This window comes from Nerophis ophidion, linkage group LG13 (genome assembly GCF_033978795.1).
Source record: "Nerophis ophidion isolate RoL-2023_Sa linkage group LG13, RoL_Noph_v1.0, whole genome shotgun sequence".
NCBI classification, from domain to species: domain Eukaryota; kingdom Metazoa; phylum Chordata; class Actinopteri; order Syngnathiformes; family Syngnathidae; genus Nerophis; species Nerophis ophidion.
In genome coordinates, this window is record NC_084623.1 from 25,881,554 (window position 1) to 25,907,364 (window position 25,811).

At 46.4% G+C, this 25,811-nt stretch overlaps 52 pseudogenes; all 52 read left to right on the forward strand.

Annotated features, from left to right (window-relative positions):
• The first annotated feature begins 247 nt into the window (after positions 1–247).
• On the forward strand, positions 248–361 carry LOC133567374 (5S ribosomal RNA; annotated as a pseudogene).
• A 364-nt stretch (positions 362–725) lies between these two features.
• On the forward strand, positions 726–844 carry LOC133565204 (5S ribosomal RNA; annotated as a pseudogene).
• Positions 845–1,208: 364 nt separating this feature from the next.
• Positions 1,209–1,327, forward strand: LOC133566406 (5S ribosomal RNA; annotated as a pseudogene).
• A 364-nt stretch (positions 1,328–1,691) lies between these two features.
• Positions 1,692–1,810, forward strand: LOC133565511 (5S ribosomal RNA; annotated as a pseudogene).
• Positions 1,811–2,178: 368 nt separating this feature from the next.
• On the forward strand, positions 2,179–2,297 carry LOC133567126 (5S ribosomal RNA; annotated as a pseudogene).
• A 364-nt stretch (positions 2,298–2,661) lies between these two features.
• LOC133567117 (5S ribosomal RNA) lies at positions 2,662–2,780 on the forward strand (annotated as a pseudogene).
• A 364-nt stretch (positions 2,781–3,144) lies between these two features.
• Positions 3,145–3,263, forward strand: LOC133566936 (5S ribosomal RNA; annotated as a pseudogene).
• A 364-nt stretch (positions 3,264–3,627) lies between these two features.
• On the forward strand, positions 3,628–3,746 carry LOC133565205 (5S ribosomal RNA; annotated as a pseudogene).
• A 364-nt stretch (positions 3,747–4,110) lies between these two features.
• On the forward strand, positions 4,111–4,229 carry LOC133565513 (5S ribosomal RNA; annotated as a pseudogene).
• A 368-nt stretch (positions 4,230–4,597) lies between these two features.
• Positions 4,598–4,711, forward strand: LOC133567375 (5S ribosomal RNA; annotated as a pseudogene).
• Positions 4,712–5,075: 364 nt separating this feature from the next.
• Positions 5,076–5,194, forward strand: LOC133565918 (5S ribosomal RNA; annotated as a pseudogene).
• A 364-nt stretch (positions 5,195–5,558) lies between these two features.
• LOC133566407 (5S ribosomal RNA) lies at positions 5,559–5,677 on the forward strand (annotated as a pseudogene).
• A 364-nt stretch (positions 5,678–6,041) lies between these two features.
• On the forward strand, positions 6,042–6,160 carry LOC133565514 (5S ribosomal RNA; annotated as a pseudogene).
• A 368-nt stretch (positions 6,161–6,528) lies between these two features.
• LOC133567138 (5S ribosomal RNA) lies at positions 6,529–6,647 on the forward strand (annotated as a pseudogene).
• A 364-nt stretch (positions 6,648–7,011) lies between these two features.
• On the forward strand, positions 7,012–7,130 carry LOC133567119 (5S ribosomal RNA; annotated as a pseudogene).
• A 364-nt stretch (positions 7,131–7,494) lies between these two features.
• On the forward strand, positions 7,495–7,613 carry LOC133566937 (5S ribosomal RNA; annotated as a pseudogene).
• A 364-nt stretch (positions 7,614–7,977) lies between these two features.
• Positions 7,978–8,096, forward strand: LOC133565206 (5S ribosomal RNA; annotated as a pseudogene).
• Positions 8,097–8,460: 364 nt separating this feature from the next.
• On the forward strand, positions 8,461–8,579 carry LOC133565516 (5S ribosomal RNA; annotated as a pseudogene).
• A 368-nt stretch (positions 8,580–8,947) lies between these two features.
• LOC133567376 (5S ribosomal RNA) lies at positions 8,948–9,061 on the forward strand (annotated as a pseudogene).
• Positions 9,062–9,425: 364 nt separating this feature from the next.
• Positions 9,426–9,544, forward strand: LOC133565207 (5S ribosomal RNA; annotated as a pseudogene).
• Positions 9,545–9,908: 364 nt separating this feature from the next.
• On the forward strand, positions 9,909–10,027 carry LOC133565209 (5S ribosomal RNA; annotated as a pseudogene).
• A 364-nt stretch (positions 10,028–10,391) lies between these two features.
• LOC133565517 (5S ribosomal RNA) lies at positions 10,392–10,510 on the forward strand (annotated as a pseudogene).
• A 368-nt stretch (positions 10,511–10,878) lies between these two features.
• On the forward strand, positions 10,879–10,997 carry LOC133567150 (5S ribosomal RNA; annotated as a pseudogene).
• A 364-nt stretch (positions 10,998–11,361) lies between these two features.
• LOC133567120 (5S ribosomal RNA) lies at positions 11,362–11,480 on the forward strand (annotated as a pseudogene).
• A 364-nt stretch (positions 11,481–11,844) lies between these two features.
• On the forward strand, positions 11,845–11,963 carry LOC133567199 (5S ribosomal RNA; annotated as a pseudogene).
• Positions 11,964–12,327: 364 nt separating this feature from the next.
• On the forward strand, positions 12,328–12,446 carry LOC133565706 (5S ribosomal RNA; annotated as a pseudogene).
• A 364-nt stretch (positions 12,447–12,810) lies between these two features.
• On the forward strand, positions 12,811–12,929 carry LOC133566967 (5S ribosomal RNA; annotated as a pseudogene).
• A 365-nt stretch (positions 12,930–13,294) lies between these two features.
• On the forward strand, positions 13,295–13,413 carry LOC133566458 (5S ribosomal RNA; annotated as a pseudogene).
• A 590-nt stretch (positions 13,414–14,003) lies between these two features.
• Positions 14,004–14,122, forward strand: LOC133565758 (5S ribosomal RNA; annotated as a pseudogene).
• Positions 14,123–14,486: 364 nt separating this feature from the next.
• Positions 14,487–14,605, forward strand: LOC133565210 (5S ribosomal RNA; annotated as a pseudogene).
• Positions 14,606–14,969: 364 nt separating this feature from the next.
• LOC133566969 (5S ribosomal RNA) lies at positions 14,970–15,088 on the forward strand (annotated as a pseudogene).
• A 365-nt stretch (positions 15,089–15,453) lies between these two features.
• Positions 15,454–15,572, forward strand: LOC133566459 (5S ribosomal RNA; annotated as a pseudogene).
• A 594-nt stretch (positions 15,573–16,166) lies between these two features.
• LOC133566248 (5S ribosomal RNA) lies at positions 16,167–16,285 on the forward strand (annotated as a pseudogene).
• Positions 16,286–16,649: 364 nt separating this feature from the next.
• LOC133567266 (5S ribosomal RNA) lies at positions 16,650–16,768 on the forward strand (annotated as a pseudogene).
• A 364-nt stretch (positions 16,769–17,132) lies between these two features.
• LOC133566786 (5S ribosomal RNA) lies at positions 17,133–17,251 on the forward strand (annotated as a pseudogene).
• A 368-nt stretch (positions 17,252–17,619) lies between these two features.
• On the forward strand, positions 17,620–17,738 carry LOC133567164 (5S ribosomal RNA; annotated as a pseudogene).
• A 368-nt stretch (positions 17,739–18,106) lies between these two features.
• On the forward strand, positions 18,107–18,225 carry LOC133565731 (5S ribosomal RNA; annotated as a pseudogene).
• A 364-nt stretch (positions 18,226–18,589) lies between these two features.
• On the forward strand, positions 18,590–18,708 carry LOC133567243 (5S ribosomal RNA; annotated as a pseudogene).
• A 364-nt stretch (positions 18,709–19,072) lies between these two features.
• Positions 19,073–19,191, forward strand: LOC133566787 (5S ribosomal RNA; annotated as a pseudogene).
• A 368-nt stretch (positions 19,192–19,559) lies between these two features.
• Positions 19,560–19,678, forward strand: LOC133567176 (5S ribosomal RNA; annotated as a pseudogene).
• Positions 19,679–20,046: 368 nt separating this feature from the next.
• LOC133565732 (5S ribosomal RNA) lies at positions 20,047–20,165 on the forward strand (annotated as a pseudogene).
• A 364-nt stretch (positions 20,166–20,529) lies between these two features.
• On the forward strand, positions 20,530–20,648 carry LOC133567244 (5S ribosomal RNA; annotated as a pseudogene).
• Positions 20,649–21,016: 368 nt separating this feature from the next.
• Positions 21,017–21,135, forward strand: LOC133567106 (5S ribosomal RNA; annotated as a pseudogene).
• Positions 21,136–21,499: 364 nt separating this feature from the next.
• On the forward strand, positions 21,500–21,618 carry LOC133565964 (5S ribosomal RNA; annotated as a pseudogene).
• Positions 21,619–21,983: 365 nt separating this feature from the next.
• On the forward strand, positions 21,984–22,101 carry LOC133567467 (5S ribosomal RNA; annotated as a pseudogene).
• A 364-nt stretch (positions 22,102–22,465) lies between these two features.
• LOC133565422 (5S ribosomal RNA) lies at positions 22,466–22,584 on the forward strand (annotated as a pseudogene).
• A 365-nt stretch (positions 22,585–22,949) lies between these two features.
• LOC133565985 (5S ribosomal RNA) lies at positions 22,950–23,068 on the forward strand (annotated as a pseudogene).
• A 367-nt stretch (positions 23,069–23,435) lies between these two features.
• Positions 23,436–23,554, forward strand: LOC133565029 (5S ribosomal RNA; annotated as a pseudogene).
• A 364-nt stretch (positions 23,555–23,918) lies between these two features.
• LOC133565617 (5S ribosomal RNA) lies at positions 23,919–24,037 on the forward strand (annotated as a pseudogene).
• Positions 24,038–24,402: 365 nt separating this feature from the next.
• Positions 24,403–24,520, forward strand: LOC133567330 (5S ribosomal RNA; annotated as a pseudogene).
• Positions 24,521–24,888: 368 nt separating this feature from the next.
• LOC133567108 (5S ribosomal RNA) lies at positions 24,889–25,007 on the forward strand (annotated as a pseudogene).
• Positions 25,008–25,371: 364 nt separating this feature from the next.
• On the forward strand, positions 25,372–25,490 carry LOC133565965 (5S ribosomal RNA; annotated as a pseudogene).
• Positions 25,491–25,811: the final 321 nt, after the last annotated feature.

Here is a 25,811-nt window from a genome sequence, read left to right on the forward strand (position 1 = left end):
CCACCCAAAACATGTTTGTTTAGTTTTGACTCGGTCTGAAATTTATAGCAAGATTTGCAGTGTCGCCAACAGTGACCCATGTGCCTCAAGGCACTTCTGTGCTAACAGTGGGGCAAAAGTCCAAAGAGTTACATAGGCTGAGAAAAAGAGCAGTGATTATTGTATCACACACGTGTAGCTCATTGCGGAAAGGTCCTGTCAACCAGCTTGCCACATTTAAAAATTGAATTCTGAGGACGGCATCTCGGCTTACGGCCATACTACCCGAAGATCGCCCGATCTCGTCTGATCTCGGAAGCTAAGCTGGGTCTGGTTAGTACTTGGATGGGAGACTGCCTAGGAATACCAGGTGCTGTAGGCTTTTAGCGATGCTCCCAGTATAGGGCGCACTTTCTCCCTTTTGTTTTTGTCACAATGGCTATAGATACTTGCCACACTTGTCAAAACGCTACATTATGCTCGTCCAAACAAAACGCTGGTCTCCACCCAAAACAAGTTTAGTTTTGACTCGGTCTGAAATTTATAGCAAGATTTGCAGTGTCGCCAACAGTGACCCATGTGCCTCAAGGCACTTCAGTGCTAACAGTGGGGCAAAAGTCCAAAGAGTTACATAGGCTGACAAAAAGAGCAGTGATTATTGTATCACACACGTGTAGCTCATTGCAGAAAGGTCCTGTCAACCAGCTTGCCACATTTAAAAATTGGATTCTGAGGACTGCCTCTCGGCTTACGGCCATACTACCCGAAGATCGCCCGATCTCGTCTGATCTCGGAAGCTAAGCTGGGTCTGGCCTGGTTAGTACTTGGTTGGGAGACTGCCTAGGAATACCAGGTGCTGTAGGCTTTTAGCGATGCTCCCAGTATAGGGCGCACTTTCTCCTTTTTGTTTTTGTCACAATGGCTATTGATACTTGCCACACTTGTCAAAACGCTACATTATGCTCGTCCAAACAAAACGTTGGTCTCCACCCAAAACAAGTTTAGTTTTGACTCGGTCTGAAATTTATAGCAAGATTTGCAGTGTCGCCAACAGTGACCCATGTGCCTCAAGGCACTTCATTGCTAACAGTGGGGCAAAAGTCCAAAGAGTTACATAGGCTGAGAAAAAGAGCAGTGATTATTGTATCACACACGTGTAGCTCATTGCAGAAAGTTCCTGTCAACCAGCTTGCCACATTTAAAAATTGGATTCTGAGGACTGCCTCTCGGCTTACGGGCATACTACCCGAAGATCGCCCGATCTCGTCTGATCTCGGAAGCTAAGCTGGGTCTGGCCTGGTTAGTACTTGGTTGGGAGACTGCCTAGGAATACCAGGTGCTGTAGGCTTTTAGCGATGCTCCCAGTATAGGGCGCACTTTCTCCCTTTTGTTTTTGTCACAATGGCTATTGATACTTGCCACACTTGTCAAAACGCTACATTATGCTCGTCCAAACAAAACGCTGGTCTCCACCCAAAACAAGTTTAGTTTTGACTCGGTCTGAAATTTATAGCAAGATTTGCAGTGTCGCCAACAGTGACCCATGTGCCTCAAGGCACTTCAGTTCTAACAGTGGGGCAAAAGTCCAAAGAGTTACATAAGCTGAGAAAAAGAGCAGTGATTATTTTATCACACACGTGTAGCTCATTGCAGAAAGGTCCTGTCAACCAGCTTGCCACATTTAAAAATTTAATTCTGAGGACAGCCTCTCGGCTTACGGCCATACTACCCGAAGATCGCCCGATCTCGTTTGATCTCGGAAGCTAAGCTGGGTCTGGCCTGGTTAGTACTGGGTTGGGAGACTGCCTAGGAATACCAGGTGCTGTAGGCTTTTAGCGATGCTCCCAGTATAGGGCGCACTTTCTCCCTTTTGTTTTTTTCACAATGGCTATAGATACTTGCCACACTTGTCAAAACGCTACATTATGCTCGCCCAAACAAACCGCTGGTCTCCACCCAAAACATGTTTGTTTAGTTTTGACTCGGTCTGAAATTTATAGCAAGATTTGCAGTGTCGCCAACAGTGACCCATGTGCCTCAAGGCACTTCTGTGCTAACAGTGGGGCAAAAGTCCAAAGAGTTACATAGGCTGAGAAAAAGAGCAGTGATTATTGTATCACACACGTGTAGCTCATTGCAGAAAGGTCTTGTCAACCAGCTTGCCACATTTAAAAATTGAATTCTGAGGACGGCATCTCGGCTTACGGCCATACTACCCGAAGATCGCCCGATCTCGTCTGATCTCGGAAGCTAAGCTGGGTCTGGCCTGGTTAGTACTTGGATGGGAGACTGCCTAGGAATACCAGGTGCTGTAGGCTTTTAGCGATGCTCCCAGTATAGGGCGCACTTTCTCCCTTTTGTTTTTGTCACAATGGCTATAGATACTTGCCACACTTGTCAAAACGCTACATGATGCTCGTCCAAACAAAACGCTGGTCTCCACCCAAAACATGTTTAGTTTTGACTCGGTCTGAAATTTATAGCAAGATTTGCAGTGTCGCCAACAGTGACCCATGTGCCTCAAGGCACTTCAGTGCTAACAGTGGGGCAAAAGTCCAAAGAGTTACATAGGCTGAGAAAAAGAGCAGTGATTATTGTATCACACACGTGTAGCTCATTGCAGAAAGTTCCTGTCAACCAGCTTGCCACATTTAAAAATTGGATTCTGAGGACTGCCTCTCGGCTTACGGCCATACTACCCGAAGATCGCCCGATCTCGTCTGATCTCGGAAGCTAAGCTGGGTCTGGCCTGGTTAGTACTTGGATGGGAGACTGCCTAGGATTACCAGGTGCTGTAGCCTTTTAGCGATGCTCCCAGTATAGAGCGCACTTTCTCCCTTTTGTTTTTGTCACAATGGCTATAGATACTTGCCACACTTGTCAAAACGCTACATTATGCTCGTCCAAACAAAACGCTGGTCTCCACCCAAAACATGTTTAGTTTTGACTCGGTCTGAAATTTATAGCAAGATTTGCAGTGTCGCCAACAGTCACCCATGTGCCTCAAGGCACTTCAGTGCTAACAGTGGGCCAAGAGTCCAAAGAGTTACATAGGCTGAGAAAAAGAGCAGTGATTATTGTATCACACACGTGTAGCTCATTGCAGAAAGGTCCTGTCAACCAGCTTGCCACATTTAAAAATTTAATTCTGAGGACTGCATCTCGGCTTACGGCCATACTACCCGAAGATCGCCCGATCTCGTCTGATCTCGGAAGCTAAGCTGGGTCTGGCCTGGTTAGTACTTGGTTGGGAGACTGCCTAGGAATACCAAGCGCTGTAGGCTTTTAGCGATGCCCCCAGTATAGGGCGCACTTTCTCCCTTTTGTTTTTCTCACAATGGCTATAGATACTTGCCACACTTGTCAAAACGCTACATTATGCTCATCCAAACAAAACGCTGCTCTCCACCCAAAACATGTTTAGTTTTGACTCGGTCTGAAATTTATAGCAAGATTTGCAGTGTCGCCAACAGTGACCCATGTGCCTCAAGGCACTTCAGTGCTAACAGTGGGGCAAAAGTCCAAAGAGTTACATAGGCTGAGAAAAAGAGCAGTGATTATTGTATCACACACGTGTAGCTCATTGCAGAAAGTTCCTGTCAACCAGCTTGCCACATTTAAAAATTGGATTCTGAGGACTGCCTCTCGGCTTACGGCCATACTACCCGAAGATCGCCCGATCTCGTCTGATCTCGGAAGCTAAGCTGGGTCTGGCCTGGTTAGTACTTGGTTGGGAGACTGCCTAGGAATACCAGGTGCTGTAGGCTTTTAGCGATGCTCCCAGTATAGGGCGCACTTTCTCCCTTTTGTTTTTGTCACAATGGCTATTGATACTTGCCACACTTGTCAAAACGCTACATTATGCTCGTCCAAACAAAACGCTGGTCTCCACCCAAAACAAGTTTAGTTTTGACTCGGTCTGAAATTTATAGCAAGATTTGCAGTGTCGCCAACAGTGACCCATGTGCCTCAAGGCACTTCAGTTCTAACAGTGGGGCAAAAGTCCAAAGAGTTACATAAGCTGAGAAAAAGAGCAGTGATTATTTTATCACACACGTGTAGCTCATTGCAGAAAGGTCCTGTCAACCAGCTTGCCACATTTAAAAATTTAATTCTGAGGACAGCCTCTCGGCTTACGGCCATACTACCCGAAGATCGCCCGATCTCGTTTGATCTCGGAAGCTAAGCTGGGTCTGGCCTGGTTAGTACTGGGTTGGGAGACTGCCTAGGAATACCAGGTGCTGTAGGCTTTTAGCGATGCTCCCAGTATAGGGCGCACTTTCTCCCTTTTGTTTTTTTCACAATGGCTATAGATACTTGCCACACTTGTCAAAACGCTACATTATGCTCGCCCAAACAAACCGCTGGTCTCCACCCAAAACATGTTTGTTTAGTTTTGACTCGGTCTGAAATTTATAGCAAGATTTGCAGTGTCGCCAACAGTGACCCATGTGCCTCAAGGCACTTCTGTGCTAACAGTGGGGCAAAAGTCCAAAGAGTTACATAGGCTGAGAAAAAGAGCAGTGATTATTGTATCACACACGTGTAGCTCATTGCGGAAAGGTCCTGTCAACCAGCTTGCCACATTTAAAAATTGAATTCTGAGGACGGCATCTCGGCTTACGGCCATACTACCCGAAGATCGCCCGATCTCGTCTGATCTCGGAAGCTAAGCTGGGTCTGGTTAGTACTTGGATGGGAGACTGCCTAGGAATACCAGGTGCTGTAGGCTTTTAGCGATGCTCCCAGTATAGGGCGCACTTTCTCCCTTTTGTTTTTGTCACAATGGCTATAGATACTTGCCACACTTGTCAAAACGCTACATTATGCTCGTCCAAACAAAACGCTGGTCTCCACCCAAAACAAGTTTAGTTTTGACTCGGTCTGAAATTTATAGCAAGATTTGCAGTGTCGCCAACAGTGACCCATGTGCCTCAAGGCACTTCAGTGCTAACAGTGGGGCAAAAGTCCAAAGAGTTACATAGGCTGACAAAAAGAGCAGTGATTATTGTATCACACACGTGTAGCTCATTGCAGAAAGGTCCTGTCAACCAGCTTGCCACATTTAAAAATTGGATTCTGAGGACTGCCTCTCGGCTTACGGCAATACTACCCGAAGATCGCCCGATCTCGTCTGATCTCGGAAGCTAAGCTGGGTCTGGCCTGGTTAGTACTTGGTTGGGAGACTGCCTAGGAATACCAGGTGCTGTAGGCTTTTAGCGATGCTCCCAGTATAGGGCGCACTTTCTCCTTTTTGTTTTTGTCACAATGGCTATTGATACTTGCCACACTTGTCAAAACGCTACATTATGCTCGTCCAAACAAAACGTTGGTCTCCACCCAAAACAAGTTTAGTTTTGACTCGGTCTGAAATTTATAGCAAGATTTGCAGTGTCGCCAACAGTGACCCATGTGCCTCAAGGCACTTCATTGCTAACAGTGGGGCAAAAGTCCAAAGAGTTACATAGGCTGAGAAAAAGAGCAGTGATTATTGTATCACACACGTGTAGCTCATTGCAGAAAGTTCCTGTCAACCAGCTTGCCACATTTAAAAATTGGATTCTGAGGACTGCCTCTCGGCTTACGGGCATACTACCCGAAGATCGCCCGATCTCGTCTGATCTCGGAAGCTAAGCTGGGTCTGGCCTGGTTAGTACTTGGTTGGGAGACTGCCTAGGAATACCAGGTGCTGTAGGCTTTTAGCGATGCTCCCAGTATAGGGCGCACTTTCTCCCTTTTGTTTTTGTCACAATGGCTATTGATACTTGCCACACTTGTCAAAACGCTACATTATGCTCGTCCAAACAAAACGCTGGTCTCCACCCAAAACAAGTTTAGTTTTGACTCGGTCTGAAATTTATAGCAAGATTTGCAGTGTCGCCAACAGTGACCCATGTGCCTCAAGGCACTTCAGTTCTAACAGTGGGGCAAAAGTCCAAAGAGTTACATAAGCTGAGAAAAAGAGCAGTGATTATTTTATCACACACGTGTAGCTCATTGCAGAAAGGTCCTGTCAACCAGCTTGCCACATTTAAAAATTTAATTCTGAGGACAGCCTCTCGGCTTACGGCCATACTACCCGAAGATCGCCCGATCTCGTTTGATCTCGGAAGCTAAGCTGGGTCTGGCCTGGTTAGTACTGGGTTGGGAGACTGCCTAGGAATACCAGGTGCTGTAGGCTTTTAGCGATGCTCCCAGTATAGGGCGCACTTTCTCCCTTTTGTTTTTTTCACAATGGCTATAGATACTTGCCACACTTGTCAAAACGCTACATTATGCTCGCCCAAACAAACCGCTGGTCTCCACCCAAAACATGTTTGTTTAGTTTTGACTCGGTCTGAAATTTATAGCAAGATTTGCAGTGTCGCCAACAGTGACCCATGTGCCTCAAGGCACTTCTGTGCTAACAGTGGGGCAAAAGTCCAAAGAGTTACATAGGCTGAGAAAAAGAGCAGTGATTATTGTATCACACACGTGTAGCTCATTGCAGAAAGGTCTTGTCAACCAGCTTGCCACATTTAAAAATTGAATTCTGAGGACGGCATCTCGGCTTACGGCCATACTACCCGAAGATCGCCCGATCTCGTCTGATCTCGGAAGCTAAGCTGGGTCTGGCCTGGTTAGTACTTGGATGGGAGACTGCCTAGGAATACCAGGTGCTGTAGGCTTTTAGCGATGCTCCCAGTATAGGGCGCACTTTCTCCCTTTTGTTTTTGTCACAATGGCTATAGATACTTGCCACACTTGTCAAAACGCTACATGATGCTCGTCCAAACAAAACGCTGGTCTCCACCCAAAACATGTTTAGTTTTGACTCGGTCTGAAATTTATAGCAAGATTTGCAGTGTCGCCAACAGTGACCCATGTGCCTCAAGGCACTTCAGTGCTAACAGTGGGGCAAAAGTCCAAAGAGTTACATAGGCTGAGAAAAAGAGCAGTGATTATTGTATCACACACGTGTAGCTCATTGCAGAAAGTTCCTGTCAACCAGCTTGCCACATTTAAAAATTGGATTCTGAGGACTGCCTCTCGGCTTACGGCCATACTACCCGAAGATCGCCCGATCTCGTCTGATCTCGGAAGCTAAGCTGGGTCTGGCCTGGTTAGTACTTGGATGGGAGACTGCCTAGGATTACCAGGTGCTGTAGCCTTTTAGCGATGCTCCCAGTATAGAGCGCACTTTCTCCCTTTTGTTTTTGTCACAATGGCTATAGATACTTGCCACACTTGTCAAAACGCTACATTATGCTCGTCCAAACAAAACGCTGGTCTCCACCCAAAACATGTTTAGTTTTGACTCGGTCTGAAATTTATAGCAAGATTTGCAGTGTCGCCAACAGTCACCCATGTGCCTCAAGGCACTTCAGTGCTAACAGTGGGCCAAGAGTCCAAAGAGTTACATAGGCTGAGAAAAAGAGCAGTGATTATTGTATCACACACGTGTAGCTCATTGCAGAAAGGTCCTGTCAACCAGCTTGCCACATTTAAAAATTTAATTCTGAGGACTGCATCTCGGCTTACGGCCATACTACCCGAAGATCGCCCGATCTCGTCTGATCTCGGAAGCTAAGCTGGGTCTGGCCTGGTTAGTACTTGGTTGGGAGACTGCCTAGGAATACCAAGCGCTGTAGGCTTTTAGCGATGCCCCCAGTATAGGGCGCACTTTCTCCCTTTTGTTTTTCTCACAATGGCTATAGATACTTGCCACACTTGTCAAAACGCTACATTATGCTCATCCAAACAAAACGCTGCTCTCCACCCAAAACATGTTTAGTTTTGACTCGGTCTGAAATTTATAGCAAGATTTGCAGTGTCGCCAACAGTGACCCATGTGCCTCAAGGCACTTCAGTGCTAACAGTGGGGCAAAAGTCCAAAGAGTTACATAGGCTGAGAAAAAGAGCAGTGATTATTGTATCACACACGTGTAGCTCATTGCAGAAAGTTCCTGTCAACCAGCTTGCCACATTTAAAAATTGGATTCTGAGGACTGCCTCTCGGCTTACGGCCATACTACCCGAAGATCGCCCGATCTCGTCTGATCTCGGAAGCTAAGCTGGGTCTGGCCTGGTTAGTACTTGGTTGGGAGACTGCCTAGGAATACCAGGTGCTGTAGGCTTTTAGCGATGCTCCCAGTATAGGGCGCACTTTCTCCCTTTTGTTTTTGTCACAATGGCTATTGATACTTGCCACACTTGTCAAAACGCTACATTATGCTCGTCCAAACAAAACGCTGGTCTCCACCCAAAACAAGTTTAGTTTTGACTCGGTCTGAAATTTATAGCAAGATTTGCAGTGTCGCCAACAGTGACCCATGTGCCTCAAGGCACTTCAGTTCTAACAGTGGGGCAAAAGTCCAAAGAGTTACATAAGCTGAGAAAAAGAGCAGTGATTATTTTATCACACACGTGTAGCTCATTGCAGAAAGGTCCTGTCAACCAGCTTGCCACATTTAAAAATTTAATTCTGAGGACAGCCTCTCGGCTTACGGCCATACTACCCGAAGATCGCCCGATCTCGTTTGATCTCGGAAGCTAAGCTGGGTCTGGCCTGGTTAGTACTGGGTTGGGAGACTGCCTAGGAATACCAGGTGCTGTAGGCTTTTAGCGATGCTCCCAGTATAGGGCGCACTTTCTCCCTTTTGTTTTTTTCACAATGGCTATAGATACTTGCCACACTTGTCAAAACGCTACATTATGCTCGCCCAAACAAACCGCTGGTCTCCACCCAAAACATGTTTGTTTAGTTTTGACTCGGTCTGAAATTTATAGCAAGATTTGCAGTGTCGCCAACAGTGACCCATGTGCCTCAAGGCACTTCTGTGCTAACAGTGGGGCAAAAGTCCAAAGAGTTACATAGGCTGAGAAAAAGAGCAGTGATTATTGTATCACACACGTGTAGCTCATTGCGGAAAGGTCCTGTCAACCAGCTTGCCACATTTAAAAATTGAATTCTGAGGACGGCATCTCGGCTTACGGCCATACTACCCGAAGATCGCCCGATCTCGTCTGATCTCGGAAGCTAAGCTGGGTCTGGTTAGTACTTGGATGGGAGACTGCCTAGGAATACCAGGTGCTGTAGGCTTTTAGCGATGCTCCCAGTATAGGGCGCACTTTCTCCCTTTTGTTTTTGTCACAATGGCTATAGATACTTGCCACACTTGTCAAAACGCTACATTATGCTCGTCCAAACAAAACGCTGGTCTCCACCCAAAACAAGTTTAGTTTTGACTCGGTCTGAAATTTATAGCAAGATTTGCAGTGTCGCCAACAGTGACCCATGTGCCTCAAGGCACTTCAGTGCTAACAGTGGGGCAAAAGTCCAAAGAGTTACATAGGCTGACAAAAAGAGCAGTGATTATTGTATCACACACGTGTAGCTCATTGCAGAAAGGTCCTGTCAACCAGCTTGCCACATTTAAAAATTGGATTCTGAGGACTGCCTCTCGGCTTACGGCCATACTACCCGAAGATCGCCCGATCTCGTCTGATCTCGGAAGCTAAGCTGGGTCTGGCCTGGTTAGTACTTGGTTGGGAGACTGCCTAGGAATACCAGGTGCTGTAGGCTTTTAGCGATGCTCCCAGTATAGGGCGCACTTTCTCCTTTTTGTTTTTGTCACAATGGCTATTGATACTTGCCACACTTGTCAAAACGCTACATTATGCTCGTCCAAACAAAACGTTGGTCTCCACCCAAAACAAGTTTAGTTTTGACTCGGTCTGAAATTTATAGCAAGATTTGCAGTGTCGCCAACAGTGACCCATGTGCCTCAAGGCACTTCAGTGCTAACAGTGGGGCAAAAGTCCAAAGAGTTACATAGGCTGAGAAAAAGAGCAGTGATTATTGTATCACACACGTGTAGCTCATTGCAGAAAGTTCCTGTCAACCAGCTTGCCACATTTAAAAATTGGATTCTGAGGACTGCCTCTCGGCTTACGGCCATACTACCCGAAGATCGCCCGATCTCGTCTGATCTCGGAAGCTAAGCTGGGTCTGGCCTGGTTAGTACTTGGTTGGGAGACTGCCTAGGAATACCAGGTGCTGTAGGCTTTTAGCGATGCTCCCAGTATAGGGCGCACTTTCTCCCTTTTGTTTTTGTCACAATGGCTATTGATACTTGCCACACTTGTCAAAACGCTACATTATGCTCGTCCAAACAAAACGCTGGTCTCCACCCAAAACAAGTTTAGTTTTGACTCGGTCTGAAATTTATAGCAAGATTTGCAGTGTCGCCAACAGTGACCCATGTGCCTCAAGGCACTTCAGTTCTAACAGTGGGGCAAAAGTCCAAAGAGTTACATAAGCTGAGAAAAAGAGCAGTGATTATTTTATCACACACGTGTAGCTCATTGCAGAAAGGTCCTGTCAACCAGCTTGCCACATTTAAAAATTTAATTCTGAGGACAGCCTCTCGGCTTACGGCCATACTACCCGAAGATCGCCCGATCTCGTTTGATCTCGGAAGCTAAGCTGGGTCTGGCCTGGTTAGTACTGGGTTGGGAGACTGCCTAGGAATACCAGGTGCTGTAGGCTTTTAGCGATGCTCCCAGTATAGGGCGCACTTTCTCCCTTTTGTTTTTTTCACAATGGCTATAGATACTTGCCACACTTGTCAAAACGCTACATTATGCTCGCCCAAACAAACCGCTGGTCTCCACCCAAAACATGTTTGTTTAGTTTTGACTCGGTCTGAAATTTATAGCAAGATTTGCAGTGTCGCCAACAGTGACCCATGTGCCTCAAGGCACTTCTGTGCTAACAGTGGGGCAAAAGTCCAAAGAGTTACATAGGCTGAGAAAAAGAGCAGTGATTATTGTATCACACACGTGTAGCTCATTGCAGAAAGGTCTTGTCAACCAGCTTGCCACATTTAAAAATTGAATTCTGAGGACGGCATCTCGGCTTACGGCCATACTACCCGAAGATCGCCCGATCTCGTCTGATCTCGGAAGCTAAGCTGGGTCTGGCCTGGTTAGTACTTGGATGGGAGACTGCCTAGGAATACCAGGTGCTGTAGGCTTTTAGCGATGCTCCCAGTATAGGGCGCACTTTCTCCCTTTTGTTTTTGTCACAATGGCTATAGATACTTGCCACACTTGTCAAAACGCTACATGATGCTCGTCCAAACAAAACGCTGGTCTCCACCCAAAACATGTTTAGTTTTGACTCGGTCTGAAATTTATAGCAAGATTTGCAGTGTCGCCAACAGTGACCCATGTGCCTCAAGGCACTTCAGTGCTAACAGTGGGGCAAAAGTCCAAAGAGTTACATAGGCTGAGAAAAAGAGCAGTGATTATTGTATCACACACGTGTAGCTCATTGCAGAAAGTTCCTGTCAACCAGCTTGCCACATTTAAAAATTGGATTCTGAGGACTGCCTCTCGGCTTACGGCCATACTACCCGAAGATCGCCCGATCTCGTCTGATCTCGGAAGCTAAGCTGGGTCTGGCCTGGTTAGTACTTGGATGGGAGACTGCCTAGGATTACCAGGTGCTGTAGCCTTTTAGCGATGCTCCCAGTATAGAGCGCACTTTCTCCCTTTTGTTTTTGTCACAATGGCTATAGATACTTGCCACACTTGTCAAAACGCTACATTATGCTCGTCCAAACAAAACGCTGGTCTCCACCCAAAACATGTTTAGTTTTGACTCGGTCTGAAATTTATAGCAAGATTTGCAGTGTCGCCAACAGTCACCCATGTGCCTCAAGGCACTTCAGTGCTAACAGTGGGCCAAGAGTCCAAAGAGTTACATAGGCTGAGAAAAAGAGCAGTGATTATTGTATCACACACGTGTAGCTCATTGCAGAAAGGTCCTGTCAACCAGCTTGCCACATTTAAAAATTTAATTCTGAGGACTGCATCTCGACTTACGGCCATACTACCCGAAGATCGCCCGATCTCGTCTGATCTCGGAAGCTAAGCTGGGTCTGGCCTGGTTAGTACTTGGTTGGGAGACTGCCTAGGAATACCAAGCGCTGTAGGCTTTTAGCGATGCCCCCAGTATAGGGCGCACTTTCTCCCTTTTGTTTTTCTCACAATGGCTATAGATACTTGCCACACTTGTCAAAACGCTACATTATGCTCATCCAAACAAAACGCTGCTCTCCACCCAAAACATGTTTAGTTTTGACTCGGTCTGAAATTTATAGCAAGATTTGCAGTGTCGCCAACAGTGACCCATGTGCCTCAAGGCACTTCAGTGCTAACATTGGGGCAAAAGTCCAAAGAGTTACAAAGGCTGAGAAAAAGAGCAGTGATTACTGTATCACACACGTGTAGCTCATTGCAGAAAGGTCCTGTCAACCAGCTTGCCACATTTAAAAATTGAATTCTGAGGACTGCCTCTCGGCTTACGGCCATACTGCCCGAAGATCGCCTGATCTCGTCTGATCTCGGAAGCTAAGCTGGGTCTGGCCTGGTTAGTACTTGGATGGGAGACTGCCTAGGAATACCAGGTGCTGTAGGCTTTTAGCGATGCTCCCAGTATAGGGCGCACTTTCTCCCTTTTGTTTTTGTCACAATGGCTATAGATACTTGCCACACTTGTCAAAACGCTACATTATGCTCGTCCAAACAAAACGCTGTTCTCCACCCAAAACAAGTTTAGTTTTGACTCGGTCTGAAATTTATAGCAAGATTTCCAGTGTCGCCAACAGTGACCCATGTGCCTCAAGGCACTTCAGTGCTAACAGTGGAGCAAAAGTCCAAAGAGTTACATAGGCTGAGAAAAAGAGCAGTGATTATTGTATCACACACGTGTAGCTCATTGCAGAAAGGTCCTGTCAACCAGCTTGCCACATTCAAAAATCGAATTCTGAGGACTGCCTCTCGGTTTACGGCCATACTACCCGAAGATCCCCCGATCTCGTCTGATCTCTGAAGCTAAGCTGGGTCCGGCCTGGTTAGTACTTGGATGGGAGACTGCCTAGGAATACCAGGTGCTGTAGGCTTTTAGCGATGCTCCCAGTATAGGGCGCACTTTCTCCCTTTTGTTTTTGTCACAATGGCTCTAGATACTTGCCACACTTGTCAAAACGCTACGTTTATGCTCGTCCAAACAAAACACTTGTCTCCACCCAAAACATGTTTAGTTTTGACTCGGTCTGAAATTTATAGCAAGATTTGCAGTGTCGCCAACAGTCACCCATGTGCCTCAAGGCACTTCAGTGCTAACAGTGGGCCAAGAGTCCAAAGAGTTACATAGGCTGAGAAAAAGAGCACTGATTATTGTATCACACACGTGTAGCTCATTGCAGAAAGGTCCTGTCAACCAGCTTGCCACATTTAAAAATTGAATTCTAAGGACTGCGTCTCGGCTTACGGCCATACTACCCGAAGATCGCCCGATCTCGTCTGATCTCGGAAGCTAAGCTGGGTCTGGCCTGGTTAGTACTTGGTTGGGAGACTGCCTAGGAATACCAAGTGCTGTAGGCTTTTAGCGATGCCCCCAGTATAGGGCGCACTTTCTCCCTTTTGTTTTTCTCACAATGGCTATAGATACTTGCCACACTTGTCAAAACGCTACATTATGCCCGTCCAAACAAAACGCTGGTCTCCACCCAAAACATGTTTAGTTTTGACTCGGTCTGAAATTTATAGCAAGATTTGCAGTGTCGCCAATAGTGACCCATGTGCCTCAAGGCACTTCAGTGCTAACAGTGGGGCAAAAGTCGTAAAGGGCGCACTTTCTCCCTTTTGTTTTTTTCACAATGGCTATAGATATTTGCCACACTTGTCAAAACGCTACATTATGCTCGTCCAAACAAACCGCTGGTCTCCACCCAAAACATGTTTGTTTAGTTTTGACTCGGTCTGAAATTTAAAGCAAGATTTGCAGTGTCGCCAACAGTGACCCATGTGCCTCAAGGCACTTCAGTGCTAACATTGGGGCAAAAGTCCAAAGAGTTACATAGGCTGAGAAAAAGAGCAGTGATTATTGTATCACACACGTGTAGCTCATTGCAGAAAGGTCCTGTCAACCAGCTCGCCACATTTAAAAATTGAATTCTGAGGACTGCCTCTCGGCTTACGGCCATACTGCCCGAAGATCGCCCGATCTCGTCTGATCTCGGAAGCTAAGCTGGGTCTGGCCTGGTTAGTACTTGGATGGGAGGCTGCCTAGGAATACCTGGTGCTGTAGGCTTTTAGCGATGCTCCCAGTATAGGGCGCACTTTCTCCCTTTTGTTTTTGTCACAATGGCTATAGATACTTGCCACACTTGTCAAAACGCTACATTATGCTCGTCCAAACAAAACGCTGGTCTCCACCCAAAACAAGTTTAGTTTTGACTCGATCTGAAATTTATAGCAAGATTTGCAGTGTCGCCAACAGTGACCCATGTGCCTCAAGGCACTTCAGTGCTAACAGTGGGGCAAAAGTCCAAAGAGTTACATAGGCTGAGAAAAAGAGCAGTGATTATTGTATCACACACGTGTAACTCATTGCAGAAAGGTCCTGTCAACCAGCTTGCCACATTTAAAAATTGGATTCTGAGGACTGCCTCTCGGCTTACGGCCATACTACCCGAAGATCGCCCGATCTCGTCTGATCTCGGAAGCTAAGCTGGGTCTGGCCTGGTTAGTACTTGGTTGGGAGACTGCCTAGGAATACCAGGTGCTGTAGGCTTTTAGCGATGCTACCAGTATAGGGCGCACTTTCTCCCTTTTGTTTTTGTCACAATGGCTATTGATACTTGCCACACTTGTCAAAACGCTACATTATGCTCGTCCAAACAAAACGCTGGTCTCCACCGAAAACAAGTTTAGTTTTGACTCGGTCTGAAATTTATAGCAAGATTTGCAGTGTCGCCAACAGTGACCCATGTGCCTCAAGGCACTTCAGTGCTAACAGTGGGGCAAAAGTCCAAAGAGTTACATAGGCTGAGAAAAAGAGCAGTGATTATTGTATCACACACGTGTAGCTCATTGCAGAAAGTTCCTGTCAACCAGCTTGCCACATTTAAAAATTGAATTCTGAGGACTGCCTCTCGGTTTACGGCCATACTACCCGAAGATCCCCCGATCTCGTCTGATCTCTGAAGCTAAGCTGGGTCCGGCCTGGTTAGTACTTGGATGGGAGACTGCCTAGGAATACCAGGTGCTGTAGGCTTTTAGCGATGCTCCCAGTATAGGGCGCACTTTCTCCCTTTTGTTTTTGTCACAATGGCTCTAGATACTTGCCACACTTGTCAAAACGCTACGTTTATGCTCATCCAAACAAAACACTTGTCTCCACCCAAAACATGTTTAGTTTTGACTCGGTCTGAAATTTATAGCAAGATTTGCAGTGTCGCCAACAGTCACCCATGTGCCTCAAGGCACTTCAGTGCTAACAGTGGGCCAAGAGTCCAAAGAGTTACATAGGCTGAGAAAAAGAGCAGTGATTATTGTATCACACACGTGTAGCTCATTGCAGAAAGGTCCTGTCAACCAGCTTGCCACATTTAAAAATTGAATTCTAAGGACTGCGTCTCGGCTTACGGCCATACTACCCGAAGATCGCCCGATCTCGTCTGATCTCGGAAGCTAAGCTGGGTCTGGCCTGGTTAGTACTTGGTTGGGAGACTGCCTAGGAATACCAAGTGCTGTAGGCTTTTAGCGATGCCCCCAGTATAGGGCGCACTTTCTCCCTTTTGTTTTTCTCACAATGGCTATAGATACTTGCCACACTTGTCAAAACGCTACATTATGCCCGTCCAAACAAAACGCTGGTCTCCACCCAAAACATGTTTAGTTTTGACTCGGTCTGAAATTTATAGCAAGATTTGCAGTGTCGCCAATAGTGACTGACCCATGTGCCTCAAGGCACTTCAGTGCTAACAGTGGGGCAAAAGTCGTAAAGGGCGCACTTTCTCCCTTTTGTTTTTTTCACAATGGCTATAGATATTTGCCACACTTGTCAAAACGCTACATTATGCTCGTCCAAACAAACCGCTGGTCTCCACCCAAAACATGTTTGTTTAGTTTTGACTCGGTCTGAAATTTATAGCAAGATTTGCAGTGTCGCCAACAGTGACCCATGTGCCTCAAGGCACTTCAGTGCTAACATTGGGGCAAAAGTCCAAAGAGTTACATAGGCTGAGAAAAAGAGCAGTGATTATTGTATCACACACGTGTAGCTCATTGCAGAAAGGTCCTGTCAACCAGCTTGCCACATTTAAAAATTGAATTCTGAGGACTGCCTCTCGGCTTACGGCCATACTGCCCGAAGATTGCCCGATCTCGTCTGATCTCGGAAGCTAAGCTGGGTCTGGCCTGGTTAGTACTTGGATGGGAGGCTGCCTAGGAATACCTGGTGCTGTAGGCTTTTAGCGATGCTCCCAGTATAGGGCGCACTTTCTCCCTTTTGTTTTTGTCACAATGGCTATAGATACTTGCCACACTTGTCAAAACGCTACATTATGCTCGTCCAAACAAAACGCTGGTTTCCACCCAAAACATGTTTAGTTTTGAATCGGTCTGAAATTTATAGCAAGATATGCAGTGTCGCCAAAAGTCACCCATGTGCCTCAAGGCACTTCGGTGCTAACAGTGGGCCAAGAGTCCAAAGAGTTACATAGGCTGAGAAAAAGAGCAGTGATTATTGTATCACACACGTGTAGCTCATTGCAGAAAGGTCCTGTCAACCAGCTTGCCACATTTAAAAATTGAATTCTGAGGACGGCATCTCGGCTTACGGCCATACTACCTGAAGATCTCCCGATCTCGTCTGATCTCCGAAGCTAAGCTGGGTCTGGCCTGGTTAGTACTTGGTTGGGAGACTGCCTAGGAATACCAAGTGCCGTAGGCTTTTAGCGATGCTCCCAGTATAGGGCGCACTTTCTCCCTTTTGTTTTTCTCACAATGGCTATAGATACTTGCCACACTTGTCAAAACGCTACATTATGCCCGTCCAAACAAAACGCTGGTCTCCACCCAAAACATGTTTAGTTTTGACTCGGTCTGAAATTTATAGCAAGATTTGCAGTGTCGCCAACAGTGACCCATGTGCCTCAAGGCACTTCAGTGCTAACAGTGGGGCAAAAGTCCAAAGAGTTACATAGGCTGAGAAAAAGAGCAGTGATTATTGTATCACACACGTGTAGCTCATTGCAGAAAGGTCCTGTCAACCAGCTTGCCACATTTAAAAATTGAATTCTGAGGACTGCCTCTCGGCTTACGGCCATACTACCCGAAGATCGCCCGATCTCGTCTGATCTCGGAAGCTAAGTTGGGTCTGGCCTGGTTAGTACTTGGTTGGGAGACTGCCTAGGAATACCAGGTACTTTAGGCTTTTAGCGATGCTACCAGTATAGGGCGCACTTTCTCCCTTTTGTTTTTTTCACAATGGCTAGAGATACTTGCCACACTTGTCAAAACGCTACATTATGCTCATCCAAACAAAACGCTGGTCTCCACCCAAAACATGTTTGTTTAGTTTTGACTCGGTCTGAAATTTATAGCAAGATTTGCAGTGTCGCCAACAGTGACCCATGTGCCTCAAGGCACTTCAGTGCTAACAGTGGGGCAAAAGTCCAAAGAGATACATAGGCTGAGAAAAAGAGCAGTGATTATTGTATCACACACGTGTAGCTCATTGCAGAAAGGTTCTGTCAACCAGCTTGCCACATTTAAAAATTGAATTCTGAGGACTGCCTCTCGGCTTACGGCCATACTACCCGAAGATCGCCCGATCTCGTCTGATCTCGGAAGCTAAGCTGGGTCTGGCCTGGTTAGTACTTGGATGGGAGACTGCCTAGGAATACCAGGTGCTGTAGGCTTTTAGCGATGCTCCCAGTATAGGGCGCACTTTCTCCCTTTTGTTTTTGTCACAATGGCTATAGATACTTGCCACACTTGTCAAAACGCTACATTATGCTCGTCCAAACAAACCGCTGGTCTCCACCCAAAACATGTTTGTTTAGTTTTGACTCGGTCTGAAATTTATAGCAAGATTTGCAGTGTCGCCAACAGTGACCCATGTGCCTCAAGGCACTTCAGTGCTAACAGTGGGGCAAAAGTCCAAAGAGTTACATAGGCTGAGAAAAAGAGCAGTGATTATTGTATCACACACGTGTAGCTAATTGCAGAAAGGTCCTGTCAACCAGCTTGCCACATTTAAAAATTGAATTCTGAGGACTGCATCTCGGCTTACGGCCATACTACCCGAAGATCGCCCGATCTCGTCTGATCTCGGAAGCTAAGCTGGGTCTGGCCTGGTTAGTGCTTGGATGGGAGACTGCCTAGGAATACCAGGTGCTGTAAGCTTTTAGCGATGCTCCCAGTATAGGGCGCACTTTCTCCCTTTTGTTTCTGTCACAATGGCTATAGATACTTGCCACACTTGTCAAAACGCTACATTATGCCCGTCCAAACAAAACGCTGGTCTCCACCCAAAACATGTTTAGTTTTGACTCGGTCTGAAATTTATAGCAAGATTTGCAGTGTCGCCAACAGTGACCCATGTGCCTCAAGGCACTTCAGTGCTAACAGTGGGGCAAAAGTCCAAAGAGTTACATAGGCTGAGAAAAAGAGCAGTGATTATTGTATCACACACGTGTACCTCATTGCAGAAAGGTCCTGTCAACCAGCTTGCCACATTTAAAAATTGAATTCTGAGGACTGCGTCTCGGCTTACGGCCATACTACCTGAAGATCGCCCGATCTCGTCTGATCTCGGAAGCTAAGCTGGGTCTGGCCTGGTTAGTACTTGGTTGGGAGACTGCCTAGAAATACCAAGTGCTGTAGGCTTTTAGCGATGCTCCCAGTATAGGGCGCACTTTCTCCCTTTTGTTTTTCTCACAATGGCTATAGATACTTGCCACACTTGTCAAAACGCTACATTATGCCCGTCCAAACAAAACGCTGGTCTCCACCCAAAACATGTTTAGTTTTGACTCGGTCTGAAATTTATAGCAAGATTTGCAGTGTCGCCAACAGTGACCCATGTGCCTCAAGGCACTTCAGTGCTAACAGTGGGGCAAAAGTCCAAAGAGTTACATAGGCTGAGAAAAAGAGCAGTGATTATTGTATCACACACGTGTAGCTCATTGCAGAAAGGTCCTGTCAACCAGCTTGCCACATTTAAAAATTGAATTCTGAGGACTGCCTCTCGGCTTACGGCCATACTACCCGAAGATCGCCCGATCTCGTCTGATCTCGGAAGCTAAGTTGGGTCTGGCCTGGTTAGTACTTGGTTGGGAGACTGCCTAGGAATACCAGGTACTTTAGGCTTTTAGCGATGCTACCAGTATAGGGCGCACTTTCTCCCTTTTGTTTTTTTCACAATGGCTAGAGATACTTGCCACACTTGTCAAAACGCTACATTATGCTCATCCAAACAAAACGCTGGTCTCCACCCAAAACATGTTTGTTTAGTTTTGACTCGGTCTGAAATTTATAGCAAGATTTGCAGTGTCGCCAACAGTGACCCATGTGCCTCAAGGCACTTCAGTGCTAACAGTGGGGCAAAAGTCCAAAGAGATACATAGGCTGAGAAAAAGAGCAGTGATTATTGTATCACACACGTGTAGCTCATTGCAGAAAGGTTCTGTCAACCAGCTTGCCACATTTAAAAATTGAATTCTGAGGACTGCCTCTCGGCTTACGGCCATACTACCCGAAGATCGCCCGATCTCGTCTGATCTCGGAAGCTAAGCTGGGTCTGGCCTGGTTAGTACTTGGATGGGAGACTGCCTAGGAATACCAGGTGCTGTAGGCTTTTAGCGATGCTCCCAGTATAGGGCGCACTTTCTCCCTTTTGTTTTTGTCACAATGGCTATAGATACTTGCCACACTTGTCAAAACGCTACATTATGCTCGTCCAAACAAACCGCTGGTCTCCACCCAAAACATGTTTGTTTAGTTTTGACTCGGTCTGAAATTTATAGCAAGATTTGCAGTGTCGCCAACAGTGACCCATGTGCCTCAAGGCACTTCAGTGCTAACAGTGGGGCAAAAGTCCAAAGAGTTACATAGGCTGAGAAAAAGAGCAGTGATTATTGTATCACACACGTGTAGCTAATTGCAGAAAGGTCCTGTCAACCAGCTTGCCACATTTAAAAATTGAATTCTGAGGACTGCATCTCGGCTTACGGCCATACTACCCGAAGATCGCCCGATCTCGTCTGATCTCGGAAGCTAAGCTGGGTCTGGCCTGGTTAGTGCTTGGATGGGAGACTGCCTAGGAATACCAGGTGCTGTAAGCTTTTAGCGATGCTCCCAGTATAGGGCGCACTTTCTCCCTTTTGTTTCTGTCACAATGGCTATAGATACTTGCCACACTTGTCAAAACGCTACATTATGCCCGTCCAAACAAAACGCTGGTCTCCACCCAAAACATGTTTAGTTTTGACTCGGTCTGAAATTTATAGCAAGATTTGCAGTGTCGCCAACAGTGACCCATGTGCCTCAAGGCACTTCAGTGCTAACAGTGGGGCAAAAGTCCAAAGAGTTACATAGGCTGAGAAAAAGAGCAGTGATTATTGTATCACACACGTGTACCTCATTGCAGAAAGGTCCTGTCAACCAGCTTGCCACATTTAAAAATTGAATTCTGAGGACTGCGTCTCGGCTTACGGCCATACTACCTGAAGATCGCCCGATCTCGTCTGATCTCGGAAGCTAAGCTGGGTCTGGCCTGGTTAGTACTTGGTTGGGAGACTGCCTAGAAATACCAAGTGCTGTAGGCTTTTAGCGATGCTCCCAGTATAGGGCGCACTTTCTCCCTTTTGTTTTTTTCACAATGGCTATAGATACTTGCCACACTTGTCAAAACGCTACATTATGCTCGTCCAAACAAACCGCTGGTCTCCACCCAAAACATGTTTGTTTAGTTTTGACTCGGTCTGAAATTGATAGCAAGATTTGCAGTGTCGCCAACAGTGACCCATGTGCCTCAAGGCACTTCAGTGCTAACAGTGGGGCAAAAGTCCAAAGAGTTACATAGGCTAAGAAAAAGAGCAGTGATTATTGTATCACACACGTGTAGCTCATTGCAGAAAGTTCCTGTCAACCAGCTTGCCACATTTAAAAATTGAATTCTGAGGACTCCCTCTCGGCTTACGGCCATACTTCCCGAAGATCGCCTGATCTTGTCTGATCTCGGAAGCTAAGCTGGGTCTGGCCTGGTTAGTACTTGGATGGGAGACTGCCTAGGAATACCAGGCGCTGTAGGCTTTTAGCGATGCTCCCAGTATAGGGCGCACTTTCTCCCTTTTGTTTTTGTCACAATGGTTATAGATACTTGCCACACTTGTCAAAACGCTACATTATGCTCGTCCAAACAAAACGCTGGTCTCCACCCAAAACATGTTTAGTTTTGACTCGGTCTGAAATTTATAGCAAGATTTGCAGTGTCGCCAACAGTGACCCATGTGCCTCAAGGCACTTCAGTGCTAACAGTGGGGCAAAAGTCCAAAGAGTTACATAGGCTGAGAAAAAGAGTAGTGATTATTGTATCACACACGTGTAGCTCATTGTAGAAAGGTCCTGTCAACCAGCTTGCCACATTTAAAAATTGAAGTCTGAGGACTGCGTCTCGGCTTACGGCCATACTACCCGAAGATCGCCCGATCTCGTCTGAGCTCGGAAGCTAAGCTGGGTCTGGCCTGGTTAGTACTTGGATGGGAGTCTGCCTAGGAATACCAGGTGCTGTAGGCTTTTAGCGATGCTCCCAGTATAGGGCGCACTTTCTCCCTTTTGTTTTTGTCACAATGGCTATAGATACTTGCCACACTTGTCAAAACGCTACGTTTATGCTCGTCCAAAAAAAACACTGGTCTCCACCCAAAACATGTTTAGTTTTGACTCGGTCTGAAATTTATAGCAAGATTTGCAGTGTCGCCAACAGTGACCCATGTGCCTCAAGGCACTTCAGTGCTAACAGTGGGGCAAAAGTCCAAAGAGTTACATAGGCTGAGAAAAAGAGCAGTAATTATTGTATCACACACGTGTAGCTCATTGCAGAAAGGTCCTGTCAACCAGCTTGCCACATTTAAAAATTGAATTCTGAGGACTGCCTCTCGGCTTACGGCCGTACTTCCCGAAGATCGCCTGATCTCGTCTGATCTCGGAAGCTAAGCTGGGTCTGGCCAGTTAGTACTTGGATGGGAGACTGCCTAGGAATACCAGGCCCTGTAGGCTTTTAGCGATGCTCCCAGTATAGGGCGCACTTTCTCCCTTTTGTTTTTGTCACAATGGCTATAGATACTTGCCACACTTGTCAAAACGCTACATTATGCTCGTCCAAACAAAACGCTGGTCTCCACCCAAAACATGTTTAGTTTTGACTCGGTCTGAAATTTATAGCAAGATTTGCAGTGTCGCCAACAGTGACCCATGTGCCTCAAGGCACTTCAGTGCTAACAGTGGGGCAAAAGTCCAAAGAGTTACATAGGCTGAGAAAAAGAGTAGTGATTATTGTATCACACACATGTAGCTCATTGTAGAAAGGTCCTGTCAACCAGCTTGCCACATCTAAAAATTGAAGTCTGAGGACTGCGTCTCGGCTTACGGCCATACTACCCGAAGATCTCCCGATCTCGTCTGAGCTCGGAAGCTAAGCTGGGTCTGGCCTGGTTAGTACTTGGATGGGAGACTGCCTAGGAATACCAGGTGCTGTAGGCTTTTAGCGATGCTCCCAGTATAGGGCGCACTTTCTCCCTTTTGTTTTTGTCACAATGGCTATAGATACTTGCCACACTTGTCAAAACGCTACGTTTATGCTCGTCCAAAAAAAACACTGGTCTCCACCCAAAACATGTTTAGTTTTGACTCGGTCTGAAATTTATAGCAAGATTTTCAGTGCCGGCAACAGTGACCCATGTGCCTCAAGGCACTTCAGTGCTAACAGTGGGGCAAAAGTCCAAAGAGTTACATAGGCTGAGAAAAAGAGCAGTGATTATTGTATCACACACGTGTAGCTCATTGCAGAAAGGTCCTGTCAACCAGCTTGCCACATTTAAAAATTGAATTCTGAGGACTCCCTCTCGGCTTACGGCCATACTACCCGAAGATCGCCTGATCTCGTCTGATCTCGGAAGCTAAGCTGGGTCTGGCCTGGTTAGTACTTGGTTGGGAGACTGCCTAGGAATACCAGGTGCTGTAGGCTTTTAGCGATGCTACCAGTATAGGGCACACTTTCTCCCTTTTGTTTTTTTCACAATGGCTATAGATACTTGCCACACTTGTCAAAACGCTACATTATGCTCGTCCAAACAAACCGCTGGTCTCCACCCAAAACATGTTTGTTTAGTTTTGACTCGGTCTGAAATTTATAGCAAGATTTGCAGTGTCGCCAACAGTGACCCATGTGCCTCAAGAACTTCAGTGCTAACAGTGGGGCAAAAGTCCAAAGAGTTACATAGGCTGAGAAAAAGAGCAGTGATTATTGTATCACACACGTGTAGCTGATTGCAGAAAGGTCCTGTCAACCAGCTTGCCACATTTAAAAATTGAATTCTGAGGACTGCATCTCGGCTTACGGCCATACTACCCGAAGATCGCCTGATCTCGTCTGATCTCGGAAGCTAAGCTGGGTCTGGCCTGGTTAGTACTTGGATGGGAGACTGCCTAGGAATACCAGGTGCTGTAAGCTTTTAGCGATGCTCCCAGTATAGGGCGCACTTTCTCCCTTTAGTTTTTGTCACAATGGCTATAGATACTTGCCACACTTGTCAAAACGCTACATTATGCTCGTCCAAACAAAACGCTGGTCTCCACCCAAAACAAGTTTAGTTTTGACTCGGTCTGAAATTTATAGCAAGATTTGCAGTGTCGCCAACAGTGACCCATGTGCCTCAAGGCACTTCAGTGCTAACAGTGGGGCAAAAGTCCAAAGAGTTACATAGGCTGAGAAAAAGAGCAGTGATTATTGTATCACACACGTGTAGCTCATCTCAGAAAGGTCCTGTCAACCAGCTTGCCACATTTAAAAATTGAATTCTGAGGACTCCCTCTCGGCTTACGGCCATACTACCCGAAGATCGCCTGATCTCGTCTGATCTCGGAAGCTAAGCTGGGTCTGGCCTGGTTAGTACTTGGATGGGAGACTGCCTAGGAATACCAGGTGCTGTAGGCTTTTAGCGATGCTCCCAGTATAGGGCGCACTTTCTCCCTTTTGTTTTTGTCACAATGGCTATAGATACTTGCCACACTTGTCAAAACGCTATGTTTATGCTCGTCCAAACAAAACACTGGTCTCCACCCAAAACATGTTTAGTTTTGAATCGGTCTGAAATTTATAGCAAGATATGCAGTGTCGCCAAAAGTCACCCATGTGCCTCAAGGCACTTCAGTGCTAACAGTGGGCCAAGAGTCCAAAGAGTTACATAGGCTGAGAAAAAGAGCAGTGATTATTGTATCACACACGTGTAGCTCATTGCAGAAAGGTCCTGTCAACCAGCTTGCCACATTTAAAAATTGAATTCTGAGGACTGCGTCTCGGCTTACGGCCATACTACCTGAAGATCTCCCGATCTCGTCTGATCTCGGAAGCTAAGCTGGGTCCGGCCTGGTTAGTACTTGGTTGGGAGACTGCTTGGAATACCAAGTGCCGTAGGCTTTTAGCGATGCTCCCAGTATAGGGCGCACTTTCTCCCTTTTGTTTTTCTCACAATGGCTATAGATACTTGCCACACTTGTCAAAACGCTACATTATGCTCGTCCAAACAAAACGCTGGTCTCCACCCAAAACATGTTTGTTTAGTTTTGACTCGGTCTGAAATTTATAGCAAGATTTGCAGTGTCGCCAACAGTGACCCATGTGCCTCAAGGCACTTCAGTGCTAACAGTGGGGCAAAAGTCCAAAGAGTTACATAGGCTAAGAAAAAGAGCAGTGATTATTGTATCACACACGTGTAGCTCATTGCAGAAAGTTCCTGTCAACCAGCTTGCCACATTTAAAAATTGAATTCTGAGGACTCCCTCTCGGCTTACGGCCATACTTCCCGAAGATCGCCTGATCTTGTCTGATCTCGGAAGCTAAGCTGGGTCTGGCCTGGTTAGTACTTGGATGGGAGACTGCCTAGGAATACCAGGCGCTGTAGGCTTTTAGCGATGCTCCCAGTATAGGGCGCACTTTCTCCCTTTTGTTTTTGTCACAATGGCTATAGATACTTGCCACACTTGTCAAAACGCTACATTATGCTCGTCCAAACAAAACGCTGGTCTCCACCCAAAACATGTTTAGTTTTGACTCGGTCTGAAATTTATAGCAAGATTTGCAGTGTCGCCAACAGTGACCCATGTGCCTCAAGGCACTTCAGTGCTAACAGTGGGGCAAAAGTCCAAAGAGTTACATAGGCTGAGAAAAAGAGTAGTGATTATTGTATCACACACGTGTAGCTCATTGTAGAAAGGTCCTGTCAACCAGCTTGCCACATTTAAAAATTGAAGTCTGAGGACTGCGTCTCGGCTTACGGCCATACTACCCGAAGATCGCCCGATCTCGTCTGAGCTCGGAAGCTAAGCTGGGTCTGGCCTGGTTAGTACTTGGATGGGAGTCTGCCTAGGAATACCAGGTGCTGTAGGCTTTTAGCGATGCTCCCAGTATAGGGCGCACTTTCTCCCTTTTGTTTTTGTCACAATGGCTATAGATACTTGCCACACTTGTCAAAACGCTACGTTTATGCTCGTCCAAAAAAAACACTGGTCTCCACCCAAAACATGTTTAGTTTTGACTCGGTCTGAAATTTATAGCAAGATTTGCAGTGTCGCCAACAGTGACCCATGTGCCTCAAGGCACTTCAGTGCTAACAGTGGGGCAAAAGTCCAAAGAGTTACATAGGCTGAGAAAAAGAGCAGTAATTATTGTATCACACACGTGTAGCTCATTGCAGAAAGGTCCTGTCAAC